The following is a 19690-nucleotide window of genomic DNA, read 5'->3' on the forward strand; positions in this document are numbered from 1 at the left end:
TTGGGTTGTGATGCCAGGGACTGTACTCATTTTTTGGTTTAGAATAAACCTCTTTTAATATTTTGTAGATTTGATTAATTCTGTTGAGGTGAGTCATTATATCTGATTTTTATTTGACATTTATGTACTTCGTATTTTTCTATGATAGCTTTGCATGCTTTAGACATGAACTAGCTTAAATATAGTGTTTAAAATACTTTCATTTAGGTTGAATTACCTATTTACAAAATAGTTTTTATTTATTTATTTATTTATTATTTTTTTGAGAGGTTTTCACTATAGGGCGCGTGCGCTCTCCAGACAGACGGAGAGAGACATAGAGACAGAAAGCGAGAAATCACCCCCCCTAGGGGGGATGTTCACGCCGCAATCCCTTCTCCTCCATTCTTCTCTTGGGATCTTGGGCATGCATGCACACACGCCCGGAGTGAGTTTTAAGCCACTGGGTCCAGGACGCGAACCGTGGTCGACTATGTGGGAGTTCAGTGACATAGCCATTATGCTAACTGCTGGTTCCCCAAAGTAGTTTTTGAAAATGCTTTAAAATATTAGCAAAAAAAAAAAAAATGGCCAGTATCAATCAGAATTAAGAAATTATTCTAAAGTTTTCTTTGCTTTAAATTTATAAAGTTTAAAAAGCAAGTATTTTAACTAGTTTCAAATTCTAAAGCAGCTGGCATTGATATACTGCTGGTATAAATGTAAATTGGTATGCATTTCCTGTGTTGGATACAGAGTATTTTATTTTAAATTTTGAAGTATTGATAACATTAATACCTGTTATGAAAAACTGTTTACTTCTCCCTTTCCAAACAGTCTTTAATAACAAAAATTTTCCATCACCACTAAAAACTGTAGTAAGGTGTCATCTATACACTGAATATATTTGAGGATATTCTAGTAGACACAACTAGATGCAGTAATATTTAAAATGTTATGTTTTTGAAATTTTGTATAAGGTATCAGACAAGAAAGCATTATTATATGAAAAAATATATGAAGTCATTGAAGAAAAAAATCTGCTATCTTAGATCTTAACTAGAATATACCACATACATAATGCCTCCTCTTTCGTTAACATAATCACCACCATCATTCATTTGTTTTTTATTACTGCCATACAAATTACTACAAATTTAGTGTTTTACAGCACCAAGAATGTATTGTCTTCTGTATACTAGAATCTGAAACGAACATCACTAGATTAAATCAAGGTGTTGGCAGGACTGGCTTTCTTCCTGTAAGCTTTTGAAGAGAATACATTTCTTTGTCTTTTCCTGGAGTCTTGGTTCATGTCCTCTTGCTCCAACTTCAGAGCCAACAGAGCCACATTTCTGAACTCTTCCTTCTTAGTCATGGCTCTCTTTGACACCAGCTAGAAATGATTCTCTCTTTTTAAGCACTCACCATATCATTTGATGGGAGAGTACTGAGTTGCATTGTATAAAATCCTTGGTTCTTTGGGTCCAGATCACTAAAATTAAACACCTGTCCCTAGGTGCAAAATAAAGCCACAGCCACAATAAAAATAGGTAGAAAAGAGAACTTATTAGGAAAGAAAGATTTTAGAAGAGAAGTACACCCAAAAGACTTTTGGGTGTGCAGGTTGCTAGGTGCAAGCACATTTAGAAATGGTTTAGGTGTTCTTTTTATTGCTAGAGGCATAAATGATTATTTAACAGTGGGAGATCTGTTATACTATCTATGTTCTTTCAAATCTCAGGCTTTCTCTTGTGTTTGTGCATCTCTTTCACAGGTGAAGAGTTTGAGGACTTGACCAGGACTCCAGGATGGCGTCAATCGTACCAGTAAAGGAAAAGAAATTCATGGATGTCAAACTCGGGGAGCTGCCAAGCTGGATACTGATGTGGGATTTTACCCCTAAAGGCATTGCTGGAGCATTTCAGAGAGGTTACTACCGGTATTACAAGCACGTCAACGTGAAGAAAGGGGGTGTTGCTGGGGTTTCTATGGTGCTGGCCGCTTATGGCTCTTCAGCTACTGCCTTTCCTATAAGGGACTCAGACACGAGCGGCGACGTAAATTCCACTGCAGAGGGCCAGCATGGAGGCCATACACTGAACCAGACCTTCATCTCCTTGGCTTGGCACCCCTCCAAAGGATCTTGATTACTTTCATATCCCAGTCGAGAATTCACATCCAATAAAAGATGACTGGTATGTGGATAAATAAATAAATAAATAAATAAAAGTAGTTTGAGGACTTTAATTACCTAACTATGCATGCCCAGTGCAAGCCATGATGATAGGAGCATCCTAATTAGGATGAACTGCCAAAATTAGTTTATTGACCCAGTGGGAATCAGGACGTTGACCAAAATGTTTGATTAGGTCTTTTTGTATTGATGAGGAATGATAAGAGGGAACTTTGCTGTCACCCCTATGTATCTTCCTCAGGTACTAAGGAAGAAAATGAGATTTGCCTCGCCTTCCTGGAGCCAGGAGCTGGGTGGAAAGAAGGCATTTTCATGGAGGGTTTAGCTGTAACTCAGATAAGTTGTGATAGATGTGCCACGTGTCTTTCTGCTATTTTCTCGGGGCTGCTCGCTCATTACTACCTACTTGCCTATCACAGCTAATGGGCACACCAGGAAACACTCCCTTTCTCAGTGTTCTTAAACCGAATTGTAACTATGAGATACCATTTTTCATATAAGGAACATACTCACAGTTTCCAAGTGTACGGATATAAATATATTTGGGATGGGAGGAGTGCTGTATTATCCTGTCATCCACAATTATTTAAGGATTTTTTTCCCTAGGATATCAAATTGTTGTCACTATTTTGGTCTAGGAATAAATTGCCCTTATCTGGAAGACATCACAGAACTAAACCACTGAGTTATTAGGTAGAAAATATTTTGTTCAGAAACATTTGTATAATTTTTAAAATTAACTTCTATATCCAATATTGCCAGTTGGTTATGAGGGAATTACTCGTTGTCTTTTATTTATTTTTAGTTCTGACAGAAAAGAAACAAAGGGGGGGGTCTATAAATTGGGGATATAGAATACTGCTGCAGCTAGCAACCACGGAAGAGAGCATAGGATTGCTAGTTTCCCAGGCTAGAAAAAATAAGGGGACCAAAACATGGATGCTAAGAGATGTAGCCAAGTCCTTGTGAAGACACACAGCTCCATAGGAGACTGTTAGCGTTTCAAAGGGCAGTTTCCAAGAGCAGGTACAGATGAGCCCTCCAGGTACTCAGAACTGCCACAAAAGAGTATGTGGCCAGGCAAAGGGGCTATTGAGTTTATTTAAAGTAGGCATGGAGTTTTCTCTGCTTTGGTATGCCTTTCTGTTTTTCTAGATGTTCTTCCAGCTCCTCCATGCACCACCCAATTGACTGGTCATTTCATTTAGGACCTTAGGAGCAATGTGTAGAACTACTATTTCTTTGACTATGCAACAAGAGATTAAGCCTCACTGTACTCCTCCATTTTGCAAATAATTTTATTGCTCCATGTTTTATATTGACTTGTAGAAATAAGTTAACATTTGTACTTATTTTTGCCTTCTTGCTTTTTTTTTGTTTTAATGTTCCTGGAATTGGTAGAATGAATAATAATTATTTCAATATACTATCAAATGTTCATTGATGTTGGATCTAGTTTCTGTAAAAAAAAATTTTAATCAAAGAATATTTGACCAAATATACATCAGATACAGTATAAACTTCACATACAATTGAAGTTGAGAAGTCTCTTTTGAATGTGGAACTAGGAGAAATAAAAAAATGCTAAGATTTTTTTCAGAGACCGAAACATTGAACAGCAGTAATGGAACACTGTGAGGATGACTCACATGGGAACCTTTCAGGTTTGAGCCTGAAACCTCTCTGAGGCTAGTTGTGTGTACCCATGATGTGGGGCTGGCTGATGCTGGGAGCAGATTGTGGCATGATGACTCTGTAGGGGGTTACTACTTTTCTATCTGTCTGTCTCTCTCTATCACACTCTCTCTCACAGAAGGAAAAAAATGCATCAACATTAAAAACATTTTCAAATATAAACATATCATCCAAAATTGATTACTTCACATTTCTGAAGTAAAGAGTAAAATATTTAAAAAAAATATAAAATTCAGAAACATACTTAAGATAAAGCATTTCTCACATACATTTGGAAGTAATTATTTCAAGTGGACTCTAATTTAACTGTTCTCAAATTTTAAAAAATCAAATGGACATAAATGAAAATGTGTGTAAATTTACAATTACTTGATTGGAAACCTTCGTCACTATATTTTAAGAGAGAAGGGAAGAGAGAGAGAGACTGATATTTATGTCAAGTCCTGCAAGGTTGTGAGTCTCTCATCGCAGTCCCAAGTTAGCTAGAACTACAGGTGTGCTCTATTACACCCAGCCTGTTTAGGTTGGTCTGGGAGCCAAACTTGGGCTGATAGGGTCACAGCCTCATGCAGCATCTTCCTTATGTCACCATGGCTGCTCTTCTACCAGTGTATTTCTTTATTGTGGAAATGAGTGGAATCTGGTAAGAGAGAGTGGCAGATAAGGGTAATGTGATTAAGAAAATGAAAAGATGTAAAACAAAGCACTCTGATTACAACCCACTGAGTAAAACTACAAACTCTCCCAAGCAATATAAAATAAGACATAAGTAATAATACAATGAATAGTTATTATGCATAAAATCCTTAGTATATAGCTTTACATATGGAATAGTGCTAGCTAATATTGTTTCATAAAGATGCACATTAGAAATACATAAAAATTGTCGAGGCTATACCTGTTGGAACAGATTTGAGAAGAAAACAGGCGATATGAAAGATAGTATTACTAATGGTATAATCATGGACATTCTCTGAATATTGCAATGTGGTGATATTATATATTAGGTTATTGAGAAAGTCCGGACGTACTTTTTATGTTTTCTTAAGGAAAAATGTGTCAGGACTTTTCCGACAGCCCAGTAAAAACTCTGTCATTTAAAAACATAAAAATTTTATGACATTCATGTTTTTAATCTTACACTTGTACCCAATTACTCAGATGATGTAAAGCTCCCACTGTAACTCCTCTGTAAAATATCTGGTGGTCATCATGTAAAAAGTTGTCATTTTAATAACTTCTCTTAAAATGCTACAGAGTTTTAAATTTTATTCTCTAAGATTATAATCCTTACATAGCTCAATACTCAATAATGTTAAGTAGTATACATTCTACCTTATAATGTTGACTGTCTATAAGAAAACAAATTTTTAAAATAAACTTCAAATTTGTTTTAATAAATATATGTAAATCTTTGGCTATAAAAGTAAGAAATTGGACTATTATAATAAAATCATTTGCAACGAAAAATAGAAATTGATCAGAACTGTATGAAGTCAGTTGAATGACTAATTTCTGATGGAAATCACCAGGTTAAACAACAAAATACGGGATGGTTGCTGCACTCTAAACCATAAAGCATTGAGGAATAATGATTTTGTCTTGAAAATATTTTTATTCTTAATGTATAATTATATTCTCTGATGAAATATTCTATAGGATTTTTAGTACAATGTTAAATAGAATAAGAGCTTTTTTTTTTTTTTATTTGAAAATAAATAGCTTCTAGGGGCCAGCAGGTGTTGTAAGGTTTAAGGACCTGGATTCCCACATGGTCTGGTTCTAGTCCCAGACGACCTGGTGGCATCAAATGCCTGCTGGGTGTGTGTGTGTGTGCGTGACCAAAAAATCTCGAGAGGAGACTGGAAGATGAGGAAAAGCAGCATGGCCATTTCCCACTGGGGGGTGATTTCTCTCTTTCTCTCTCTCTCCTATGAGTGCACATGCCCTGTGGTAAAACCTAAAAAATATAAATAAAGAAATAACAAATAAATAAAAAGAAAGAAATAACGTCTATACTTCAACAGTAACTATGACGCTTCCTATAGGTTTTTGATAGGTCCTTCAACCATAAAGTAAAATTGAGATATATTCTTTTTTTTTTAAAACATCATTTGGACAAGTTTAGGTTAGAATAGTTTACTTTTACTTATTTATTTTTTGAATGTTTGAAGGAAGTAATTTTTATTACCCTGTGAGCCAGGTATATAAAGAAATTAAATGTTTTAAATATTTATATAAAATTTGAATTTTCTTTTTGCTCACACTACTTTGAAGTCTTATATTTTCTAATTCAGCTGAATATTAAAATGTCCTGGCATGATACTTTTTATCGTGCTGCCTTGTTGTCTTGTGACCTTTTGTTATAGCTCTATTTATCACAATTAAATCCTTCCCAGTACTCTCAGCTCTTTCCTAAGCTTGTACATTTGTGGCTGTCTTACTTTTATCCTTGCCTTTACCTGACAGTTATTTTTTTTTTACATTTAATATTTTTTAATTATTTCTTTAAAGTGTTCTATAGTCTGTTCTTTTAAATCATTCGATATTTGGTCTGACTTTTTTGGTCTTATTTTTTTCTAGCACTTTATTTATGGTCGTCTGTTTTATTGTTTTTGTTTCCGTTTTTTTCCTACTTAAATGTTTTTGATGTTTGCAATTTTTTTCATGACTCTTGCTTTTATTCTTAATTTTTACCTTTATCTGTTACTCTGGTTTAGCAATATCTCTTCTTTCTTTCCTTTTTTTTTTTTTTTCCCAGAGAGCACACGTACTTATCAAAGAGAGACAAAGATATGAGCAATGGGGGAGGGGAAGAAAGAACTCCTCCCCAATGGACCTGATTGTGTCACAATCCCCTTTTCTCCGTTTCCTCATGCCGTTAGGATCTGGCCATCCACATGTAGGTGCCTGGCGTATGTTGGGATCTGACCATCTACACATAGGTGCCTGGCGTATTTTCTAAGCTACTGGTGCCAAGATTTGAACTGTGATTGGCCATGTGAGATCTAAGTCTATTAACAACTAGGCCATGGGCCTGACCTCAAAAAAGGATGAATGTAATGTTTTCTATCCTGTGTCAACCTTTATTATTAATGGAAACAATTAAAAAATGCAGCTTAATTGCATGGATTACAATTACTTATTTGTGCTTATATTTCATCTCTTTTATTTTTATGCTTTCTATTATTCTGCCTTTTTAAAAGAGGTCTTGGCCTTAGGCCCCATGTGCCTACCAGAAGAAGACAGAGACAGTGAGAAGGAAAGTGAGATATGATCCCTCAGAGGGGATAACCATGCCACAATCCCCTCTTGTCCGTTCTCCTCCCAGCATCTTGAGCATGCACACACATGCACTCAGCGTGAGTCTCAAGCTACTGCTAGGTCTGGGGTCTGGGACTCAAACTAGAGTAGGGCACATGGAAACCCAGCGAAATAACTGCTCTGCTATCTGCTGGCCCCTATTCTGCCTCCTATTGAACTCATTCTGTTTTTATGCCATTCTTTCTTTGTAATCCTAAAGTTCATTTTCATTCCTTTTTTTCATTATTATTATTTTATTTGTTATAAGGTATGTGTGCATGTGCTTGCTGGAGGCAGAGACGAAAAAAGAGAAAGAAAATGAGAAATTACCTTAATGGGAATGACCATTCCGTAATCCCTTCTCCTTCATTTTGCTCTTGGGATTTCGGTCAGACACAAACAAAACCTGGCATATTGTTAAATTTTCCGAGACTGGAACTTGAACCACGTAGTTGGTCATGAGGGAGCCAACCACCTTAGCCACCATAACAGCTGCCTGACTCCCATTTTTGCTTTTTAGTGACATTTTTAATATATCAACTTAATAAATTCTGGGTTTAGCAAATATGTTCACTTTCCTTTCAAACAATGTAATAAACACTTTGTCACCTACCCATCCATCCCTTACCTCTCCTTTATTTGCATGTATTGATTTTCTGATTACTTAATCTCATCCCTTTGATTATCCTTATAACAGAGAAATTATTTTGTGTCTCCTACACCACTGGTGATTTCATTTATCCAGAGTGTAACCAATGTTGTTTTCTTGTGAAATATTCCATGTTGAATCTCATACATTTCTTTTAGGAAACCTTTTCTTTTTGAAATATTTGTACTGACCTTTTAGTGACTTATTCATAGTGCTAAATTTGCTTTCTTCTTTGTTGTTGTTCTACACACTCTATTTTACCCGAATCCAACACTTTTTACTAAGTTGTTTATGATACTGTCGCTAGCATTATGAAATTGAATAAGGCCTAGAAACAAGTGAGGACCAATTTAGTCAGCCACAGACCTAAGTGTGCTACTACTCCTCAGCAGCTCAAACACTAGAGCTAACTTAGCCGCTTTCTCTCATGTGTTGCACTTTCATCTTCCATCTGATTAGATGATATGAAATACTTTAAATTATCTGTTTGATGAAATGTGCTATAAACTTTATCCCTTCTATTTGCAATTTGTGGCACAATCTAACCAATGTCTTTTTATCTTAATTTCTCTCATTTTCTCTCTCTTGTTCTTATTTTGTTTTTGCTTCATCTGTTTAATGTTTAATTCTGCTAGTTGATATCACCAATAAAAGAAGTTATTAGGGAACTGTTTATTGGTTTCTACTGCTTTTTATTCATTGCATTGTCCCCTCAGATACATGCATTGAAGTTAACACACTCATAATTTCCCAGACATATTGTGATCGTTAACTTAAATATGTCAAATTGACTGGGTTAAGGGATACCCAAATAATTTATAAAGCGTTGCTTCTGACTGTTATCTGACCCATCAAGTCATGAGGTTGAATATGCACTGTGATATTCTATCATCAAATGGAAGGGATGGCATCAGGAAAAGAGTAAATATTACTAAAGGACTTTATCTCCTCTTCTAAGGAAGAGATTAGTGTGTGTTTAGGGGTTCTATAGAGGACAGCTTCATATAAATGGCATCCTTATTATTTCTATTTTGAGATTCAGTATGACTTCATATGATGCGTATGGGTACCAAACTGACAAGAGGAAGATTAGTGATGGTTAATTTTCGGTATCAGCTTGACTGAATAAGGGATACTCAGAGGCTGGTAAAACATTATTTCTGGGTGTTTCTGTGCAGGTGTTTCAAGAGACTTAACATTCGAATCAGTGGATTGGTTAAAGATATGTCAACGTGGGTGAGTATTATCCAATCCATTGAGGGCCCAGATGGAATAAAAAGATGAAGGGAGGACAAATTTGCTCTCCATTCTTGAGTTGGCACATTTGTTTTCTCCTGTGTTTGCACACTGGAGCTCCTGCTTCTCCAGCACTGGAACTTGAACTACATGACACCACCAGCTTGCCCTGTTTTCCGGGTTGCAATCAACATGCTTTGTAACGTCTTATCACCTGTAAACGCATGAACAAATACCTACAATAAATTCCCTCTTATATATCTGTATATTTCATTGGTTCTGCTTCTCTAGAGAGCCTTGAATAACACAGAGGCTATTACATTTAAATATATTTTACATGTACTTAGATAGTGAATTTCCTGTTACTCTCTCTCACTAGAAATTATGCTCCATGAATGCAGGGATTGTTGTATTGTTTTTGTTTTCTATACCATACCTAAAATCTAGAACAGTACCTTGTATCTAGGAGTTGTGCATATAATATTTGTTGGATTAACATTGAATGCTGTTTGTTGTTTAATGCAGTTTCATGTTTGTTAGCAAACATGCTTATTTGAACTTCACAAGGGGTAATTTGAACAGATTTTATAAGATTTATTACTCGAGAAAGAGTTTTAATTTACTCCCTGAGAAAGGCTGTGGATAATCTGAGACATGTTAAACTAATTAATCATATTGCAGTTCTTTGCATGTGCTGTGTAGTATGAACATTGTCTTCAAACTCATAGATACCAACCACCATTACAAAATTCTTAAATTAAACCTTCTAATTCACCTGTAACCTAGTGGCAAGTGTCATATTACTCTTCCTTTTCTTTGAGAGTTTTTTGCTATAGGGTGTGTGCGCTCACCAGAAAGACAGAGAGAGACAGAGAGACAGAAAGCAAGAAATAACCCCCCCAGGGGGGATGGCCACGCCTCAATCCCTTCTCCTCCATTCTCCTCTCAGGATCTTGGGCACCCCTGCACATGCACCCAGTGTGAGTTTAAGCCGCCGGGTCTGCGACTCTTAACCACAGTCGACTACATGAGAGTCCAGCGACATAGCCATTATGCCAACTGCTGGTCCCATAGATGCCAACCACCATTACAAAATTCTCAAATTAAACCTACTAATTCACCTGTAACCTAGTGGCAAGTGTCATCTTACTCTTTCTTCTTATATGAGGTTTTCTGTTTGTATTTTTCTTTTTTGGTAGACTATTGAGAGTATCATTGAGGGTTTGATTTGCATGGGCTCTCTATTTCTAACAAGTTGACCTATGCTCCATCTCTGGCTTACAACACAACCATGAAAACTCTTCTCATTATGATATGATATGATAAATGATGATATGATATGAAGTCTTAGCTTCAGCAGTCACTTGGGATTCAAATTAACTCTTAATTTTGGTATCTACTTTCTTAAAAACATGGGTATGCTTTTTAAATATAACCCTTTTAAAAATCATAGTTTTAGAATCAAGTTGTTTACAGCAGTAAGTTTTTTTAGTTAACTAATTGAATATCATTGGAAATGTTTAATTTTTTTGAAAAGTCAAATGTGTGAAAATGTTTCAGAAACAAAATGTAGTGATTGTCTCAACTTGTGCTAAATCCTAACTAAACCTTGTCCAGGAAGCATGGGGTGGGGTGGTATTTTCTCATACTAGCATGCCAGATAACAAGAACTGCTATTTAAAGGTCCCTTGTAGAAACACAACCTTGCACAAAGACCATCACAACCTGGCACAAAGGCTACAACTGCTTAGCGATTGCTTGTCATCAGTCCTGTTAGCCAAGAAACATTGTCCCTGAATAACCTCTATCTATCCTACCAGTGCTTCCCTTCTGCTTGTGGTTTCTGCTTTTAAAAACTTTCCAAGGATTTTAAGACCTTAGTAGGCATGTTTGGGACAACATGAATAATGTTCACCCGCCAATTTCAGTTCCCATGCTTATGCTCAAATAAACTCATTTTACTTTATGTATTTTGCCTCTGTTTATTTTCTTACACAAAGTAAACAAATGAAAACACACAAAAATTACAAGGACCATTTTAGGAATTCCTTGTGCTTTCTAAAATTGTTATTATCCCAGTAACAAAGCACCAACTGAGAGCCTATTTTCCTTTCTTCCTGTCATTCTCTCCCATATGAAATATCAGCGATACTGAGAATCTCTATTAAGTTTTAAGAATAAATAAATATTCTTCCTTGCTGCGATACTGAGTCCTATTTTCCTTTGCCTCTCCTAGAGTAGACTTAAGTACTAGTACACTTTGACATTCTTAATTAATCTAATACATTTTCAAATACTCAACCTATACTATATAACAAGACTGAGTCATTGATTGTTGTTAGTTTATGAAATTATTTATGTTTAATCATGTAAATCTTTGAAATATTTTTAAGCAAAACCAAAAAATAATATTTTATCTTAGATTGTGTTTAAAGCTATAATTCATTTTTTAAAAGGGTATAGAGAATATTACACTTAACTTTGGTTAAGGTTAAAAGTCTCCTTGATAACTGTCCATTTAGTTATTAAATATATTACTTATTCTGTTTCCAGAAAAATAATGATTGGCAAATAAATGATAGCTAAATGTATTTTGTACAGTTTATATTTAAAATAATTTTATTGCCTAATGTATAGTCTTCAACTTTGACTTTTCAAAGAAGAAATATTTTACTTGGTTCAGCCAGTGGTGCGGTGGTTAAAGCAGCTAATTTTCACACGGTTGACTGAATGGTTCATGTCCTGGACTGAGTACCTTGAAAAACGTATCAGGCACGTATGTGTACATGCCCAAAATTCTGGAAAGAGAAAGAAACAGAGGAAGGTTTATGGTAGGCCCATTCCCAATGGGAGGCACATTCTCCCATTCTCACTTGCGCTTTCTCTCTCTTTCTCTTTTCATTGATTACACACATGCTCTGGCAAATGAAAACAACAATAACAACAATAATAATAATAGCGATATCTTACACTTTAATATGAATAAACTTCTACTAGCACTGAAAATGAGAACAGAGTCAGAGTTATCTTTTTCCTTTGTTTTTTTTTTAGAGGTTTTTCCATAGGGCTCGTGCGCTTGCCAGACGGACAGAGAGAGACAGAGAGATAGAAAGCAAGAAATCATCCCCCAGGGGGGATGGCCACGCCGCAATCAATCCCTTCTCCTCCGTTCTCTTCTTGGGATCTTGGGAATGCACGCCCGGCGTGAGTTTTAAGCCACCAGGTCCAGGATGCGAACCGCGGTCGACTATGTGGGAGTCCAGGGACATAGCCATTACGCTAACTGCTGGTCCCTGGATCACCAGAAATTTGAACTGTATATTCTTTCATTTTTTTGTCTCTCAATACAATCTTGTTGTATATTTTGCTATTAGAGACCAATTACAATTTGTAAAATGGTGGACCAAGTGTTTACATCTTTATTTTACATAACATTTTTATAGAAAATAATTATTTCTGTAACACATATATTTGTAGTAATATTAAAAGAGAAATAAAGTGTAATTTTCATATTTTAAATGAATTATTAGAATCTTAGAGTGCATATGCTGGAGGAAAAGATCAAAAGAACACAATTTGAAGGGATATGGATATGAATAAAAATTTCTTGATTGCCATGTTTATTCAATATGAGAGGATAATATTAGAAAAAATTGTGGAAAGTCAATTTTAAAGAATCGCTAATTTCAACTGAATATTTACCAAGAATGTTCGACATTTGAAGAATGCTATGAGGCAGTTGTGTGAGCATGACTATTTCTCCTGAGTCTAGCAGTGGATGTTTATTTGGAAATAATTTCACATGCCAAATGGTCTTTAAAAGAATTGCTCTAAACATCTATAAAGGGAAAACACCTGAGTTCCAAAGGTTAACAGAAAACACAGACATAATTTTACTCAGTTTGAAAGGTCTTTTGTCAAAATCACTAACCACAAAAGCTGCTAGTAAATGCGAAGACAATAGAATTCAACTGATTAAATCTTTTTTGCTGTTGTTTATACATTGTTCAAACAAAGCAAAAGAAATCAACACTTTACTTTCAATCTTTTCTCTTAAATGTCTAACAAACTTGATTTAACTAACATTTAAAAAAATGGAAATATCACTGTTACTATGATTTTCTATTAAAAAATTGAATAGAAACTTTCCTTCTTTAAGAAAGTTTATTTCTTCTGTGAGAGAGAGACAGAGGGCCAGGCACTTCCAAGAAGGTCTCCATGCCATGAGCCACTGAGTCTCAGCAACCTTGGTCATGTGCTTGTGTGTTCCTGGTATGCTCAGGGAGGAACTGGGACCCAGAGCCAGGCTCCCCATGTGCGTGCTGCTACATTACCATCATACCACTGCCTGGCCCCTGCAGGGACTGTTCTTAGAGTGCAGAATATTGTTCAGTTTTAAATGGACTCAGACATGCAATATTTTATCCCTGTTATTGTTAGAAAGCAAATGATGGGTCTAGGTACAAAAATGGAAAGAGCGACATCGTAGTTATCAAAATTAATCATGCCAGATACAATAATGTACAAAGTTTTCTAAAGAAAAAAAAATTAATAGAAACACATAACTTTTTGCGTTTGTTTTTAAAAAAACAGGATCTCATCTTGTAATTCTCTTCCCTTCAGCCTCCCATCTGGGACTGCATATGCAGCGCTACACCTGGCTCTTTTATAGATAAACTTTCTTTATGTTGTCCAGGCCAGTCTCAGGCTGACAGTTGTTTTGCTTGAGTCTCCCAAATTTGCTGGAATTACATACACAGTCCTGCACCTGGCATTACAACACACATTTTTAAAAATAGAGGAGCCAGAACATAGTGTGGCAGTTAAAGCACTGGACTTCCACATGGTCGACCAGAGAACCTGGGTTTAGGTTCTGATACTGGACCTAGCAGACTGAAAAGCATAATGAAAGCATGTGAGTGCCTAAAATCCTGAGAGAAGAATGGAGGAGAAGGAATTGCAGTCTGGGGCCATCTCCCCTGGGGGTGATATCTCACTTTCCCTCTCTGTCTCTCTGACTCTTTGTTGGGCGAGTACACTTGTCCTGTGGCAAAACCCAAAAACAAAAAAAAACAAACAAAAATGAATGTGATTAGAACATCTGCCAAGAATTATTTGGATATGAAGAATGATTTGTGTCAGGTATTTAGATGTCTGTGTTTTTTCTTTTCAATTACTAATATTAGAAATGACTGTTTTTGTTTAAAATACTACAGTTCATTAGATATTACTAAAGAATGTCTAGCTTCAAAAGATTGTGGGAACCAGCAGTTAGTGTAATGGCTATGTCTCTGGACTCCCACGTAGTCGACCGCGGTTCGTGTCCCAGACCCGGTGGCTTAAAACTCACGCCGGGCGCGTGTGCGTGCGTGCCCAAGATCCCGAGAGGAGAATGGAGGAGAAGGGATTGCTGCATGACCATCCCTCCTGGGGGGTGATTTCTCGCTTTCTGTCTCTATGTCTTTCTCTGTCTGTCTGGCGAGTGCACGCGCCCTACAGTGAAAATCTCTCAAAAAAAAAAAAAAAGATTGTGAATATTATTTGCCTTTATTTGCATTTTGTTAAGCCTAATTTGAAATACTATACAGAGGATGACAATCTGGGCTGGGAGTAACATTTTGCAGCTCTTTTACTAAGAAGTCAAAATATAATAAGAAAACTGTTAGTGGAAATATAATCATTGATAATAAAATTATAAACTAACACTTGATTTCAAGATAAATTAGCTTAAATATAAAAGTAAAATTACAAAAAACAAAGTTAACATACAATTTCCTCTTGCCTTGGCCCAACCCTTTATTTTTTAGCTACAAAGCCACTGTCACAAGCAAAACATAATAGATTCACTTTCCTTTGATTTATTGTCACTTCCCATGTTATCTTTCTTTTGAGGATATATTCATTCACAACAGGATCATTAATTCTCTGTTAAAAATATATACACTTTTGTCATCTTTCATAAAAACCCTTGAGACGTTTTTATATCTGTAGAAATGTTTTGGTGAATAGAACATTGGCTGTCAAGTGAAGAGTACTCATCTGGAGACGGTTAACTCTCTGTCACTGTTCAAAATTATCATGACTTTAGTTGTAGCAAGGCAATCTTTTAAAGTATGTTGAAAAGAAAAGCTAGGGTTGCTTCTAGTCTCCAACACTTGCTACGCAACTGCCAGGATGATGCCTAATGTTTCTGATAGTTTGTGTGTTCATTCTTTTAAAGGGTATTATACCTCCTCATTCAAAGAGGTCAGAGGCAGATCAATTCAAAACTGACAGTACAAATGTTAGAGATAGTTTGATACGTTATTTAGAAAATAGTCCTCTTAAAGGGAATAAGCATCGTTTTAACAATTTTTATAGTATTTTAAACATTGGAAGTATATTAAAGGAATATTTTTCCAGTTTTACTGTGGCATAAGTGACAAAATTGAATATATTTAAGGTTTATAGTGTGATGATTTGAAATATAAAGCCATTTTTAAATGATTATCCAATTCATTAGTTAACACATTCATCATCTCAAACAATTATTGTTTTACATAGATATGTATATAATTTTGGGGGGGCTTGATAAGAACACTTAATACTCTCATAGCAAATTTCAAGTATGGTAGTGACAGAGAAGCTTGAAATTTAAAGAGCACCTTTTCAAAGTGATATGGCCATAGAATGGTTGGAAAAAAATCTCTGACTTACAGATAAATGTTGCATAGGTGTAGAGGAGCCCAGGATGACCAGTGAATAGTAAAAAGCCTTGGGGTCATTGTGAACTGGCTGAACCTTTGTATGTGTTTCTAAACTCATTCACAGTTGGTAAAGCAGAGGGCTATGAACATAATCTTCTGAGGTGCTGCTTATGAGATGACAGTAAAATCATGAAAGCATAGATACAAACCTTCAGGGAATTAGACAGATTGATGATAAAAGATAGATACATACATGTACAGACAGACAAGCTGAGCAGAGCAATCAGTGGTTGCTCACCATGCGAGAGAAAGAGCTTATGATCTGACTGCAGATAATTATCTCCTAACAGAAAATAAAGCAAAATAAATGAGAGACCCATTAGAAGAACAAAATAGAATCTAGAGCTGCTCCAAGTTGTTGTGCACTGTGCCCAGTTTCTTCCTTTTCTTAAAGTTTTATTTTTTTTTATTTGTTCTGTGAGCATAAAAGAGAGACAGTATCTCCAACAGTATCTCACTGCAATGATTTGGCCCTAGCTTCAGCCAGCCCTGGATCACAGACACACCCATACCCCGTGAACTCTGGGAGCTCCCTGGATGTAAACCCATAACCTTATCATGTCAATCAGCCTTGCAGAGTGTCACCTTTCACCACTGTGCCACTTATCTGGCCTCACTGTGCCCCATTCTTAATCCACATTACCGGACAGGGGAAATTCATGAAAGTAAAATACTTGATACAAAAATGAGAAGCCAATAAAATGTACCTCCAAAGGAGTCAGCTTGATGGATACATCTGTTATCTTTTAAACATTGTATTAGTCAACATTTTCCAGAGAAATAGAATATTTAAGAACCAACAGAATACATATACGTAGATATAAAGAAGATGATCTATTGTAGAGATTAGTATACATAATTGTGGAGGCTAAGAAATCTTGTCTGGAATCTGAAGAACTCAGAAACCCAATGGTGTAATTCAGTTAGAGGTGTGAGAAATAGGGGAGCCAACAGTATAAACCTCATCTGAATTTGAAAGCCAGAGAACCTGGTAGAGGAAGTGGTGTCCTTATCTCTGTACAAATGCCCAAGGGCAGAAGATGGATGTACATTTGCTCCTCTTCTGTCATTTTGTTCTACTGTGGACTAAACAGTTGGATGATTTCCACACTCACTGGAGAGGGCAATCTTTCTCACTCTGTCTACTGATTGAATTATAATTTTTTCTAGAAAACCTCTTCAGAACACCCCCAGAGATAATGTTTTACCAGATACCTCAACATCAATTAGCCTAGTCAAATTAGCTTGTAAAATTAACAATTACAAACATGTATTTGAATTTTAAAAATCAAAAGAAAATGTATTAATATTTGCTCAGTAATTATTAGTACATATTGCTTTCTCTTAAAAGATAAATGGAAACTATAAAATAGAGTCAGTAGAAATATTAAAGCTGAGAAATAAATAACAAAATATATTACATGGTTTAGCAGCAGTATTGAGAGTAGGAGAAAAAAATCATGAACTTAATGGGAGATCAATAGAAATATAATGTAAACCAAGAAATAAATTATATATTGGATAAAGTAAGCTTCCACATTTTTAATAAAAATTTCTGACTTTGGAATTGAGGAAGTTCCAAATCCAATGAAACAAGAAAAGAGGTCCAGCCCTTCCCTGTGTGTAGAGAAGCAGATCCCAAATTGCTGACTATGGTTCAAGTCCCATCCCCCAAACTTGAGAGGCAGTACAGGCACACGTACATGGAGAAATCCCTGATGGGATGGAGAAATAGAGGAAATGGATCACAACTTGACCACTCATTTTCTCTTTCTATCTCTCATACTTGCCCTCTGACAATTAGAAAAATCTTAAAAAGAACCAGAACATGTATTAAAATGCATTTAACATATAAAGAAACAGTAGTAACATTCTATGAGAGATTTATACACACTATGTATTATATTCAAATAAAAGTGTGCTGTCCTCATAGTATAGTGGATAAAGGAGCTGAATACCACATGGCTGAACACAGTCTGAGCCTTGGTCCCAGTGGCTTGAAAACTACTCTGGGTATGCTCAAAATTCTGACAGGTTGAAGAAATGGCGGAGAAGGGATTGGTGTGTGACCACGCCCATTAGGTAATGTTCTCTCTCTATACATGGCTCTCCTCACCCTGGTGAATTCCTTCATTCTCTGGAAATAAGAAGGAAGTTAACTAAATAAAGACCATGACAATTCACTGGCCAAAAGCTAAAGTAATGTTAATAATTATAATATAGAATTACTAGTTCCATGTAAGAATAATTTAGTGATGTCAATGGAAGAGAAAATGAAGATACTAAGTTAATATAGTATTTATGAACCACTTTTTTACATAAATGTTTCATTTATTTTATTTTATTGTTGTTATGATAAAAATAATACAAAAAGTTTTTGGTGATTTCTTTCCAAAAACGTGGGGCAATATTATCAAAGAAAGGGTGAGAAGATGACAGAGCAAAGAATATGTCCAATGTCAGACTATTGTTAATTGGTACTGTAGGTCAAGTTCTACATATCATTATATATGAAAAATTATACAAAATTTTCTCATATTAATTAATAATAAATATACTTGCCTTTTTTTAATTGGCCAGAGAGCACATACACTTACTGGAGAGAGAGAGAGAGAGACAGAGAGAGAAAGAGAGAGAGAAAGTGAGAGAGCACTCCACAAGGGGCATGTCATACCACAATCGCTTCTCCCCCTTCTCCTTTTGGGATTTTAGGTATGTGCACGCATGTACCCAGCCAGTTTTTTGAGCCAGTAGGTCCAGGACATGAACTGAGTGGTCAAACATGTGGATTCACCCACCAGAACCAGCAGGCCACAGGCAGGTCCCTATTTCCTCTTTTTGATATCTAACCACTTTATATCAAGATGAATTACATCATGGGACCAGCAGTTAATGTAATGCTATGTTGCTGGACTCCCACATAGTCGACCGCAGTTTGTATCCTGGACCCGGTGGCTTAAAACTCACGCTGGGCGCGTGTACATGCATGCCCAAGATCCTGAGAGGAGAATGGAGGAGAAGGGATTGCAGCGTGGCCATCCCCCCTGGGGGATGATTTCTCGCTTTCTGTCTCTCTGTCTCTCTGGCGAGCTCATGGGCCCTATAGCAAAAAAAAAAAACCAAACCAAAACAAAACAAAAAAAACCCTCTCCAAGAAAAAAACCCTCTCCAAGAAAAAACCCTCTCCAAGAAAACCAGATGAATTACATCATTACAAGATGATGACCAGCAGTTAGCATAATGTCTATGTCACTGGACTCCCATGTAGTAAACTGTGGTTCGAGTCCTGGACCCGGTGGCTTAAATTCACATTGGGTGTGTATACATGCTTGCCCAAGATCCCAAGAAAAAACCCCCCTGAGGATAATTTCTTGCTTTCTGTCTCTCTGTCTCTCTCTGTCTTTCTGGTGAGCACATGTGCCCTATAGCAAAAACAATCCTCTCCAAAAAAATAAAGATGAATTACAGTATAATAATATCCATCCACTTAATATGCATGATGTTATATTATCTAACACTTAGTCAAACCACACATCTGTTAAAGTTGAACTATCTTCAGTTGCTAAATTAGTAATACATGCATAAATTTTTGTATTCCATGAAATGAAATTCATATTACTCATTAAAGGTATTAATAAATTCCAAGATATTCCATGTATATGATGACATTTATAGAAATAATACAAGCAGTAATTATAAATTAACAACTTTGAGAAAAAGATGTTTTTGTGTTTATATTAATTTTAATGCAAAGAAGATAATTTCTTTTTTCTTTTCATAATAAAATAACTATATTATATTTAGCCTCATTGTTCCACATATGACTGAATTATTTAATCATATTATATTTTAAGTGAGTTAGTCTACCACAGAATTTTATAGCAA

General features: G+C 35.8%; 1 pseudogene; it reads left to right on the forward strand.

Annotated features, from left to right (window-relative positions):
• The first annotated feature begins 1790 nt into the window (after positions 1–1790).
• LOC102487921 (ATP synthase subunit f, mitochondrial pseudogene) lies at positions 1791–2167 on the forward strand (annotated as a pseudogene).
• Positions 2168–19690: the final 17523 nt, after the last annotated feature.

The sequence above is a fragment of the Tupaia chinensis genome, unplaced genomic scaffold (assembly GCF_000334495.1).
Source record: "Tupaia chinensis unplaced genomic scaffold, TupChi_1.0 Scaffold139612_1, whole genome shotgun sequence".
NCBI lineage: Eukaryota > Metazoa > Chordata > Mammalia > Scandentia > Tupaiidae > Tupaia > Tupaia belangeri.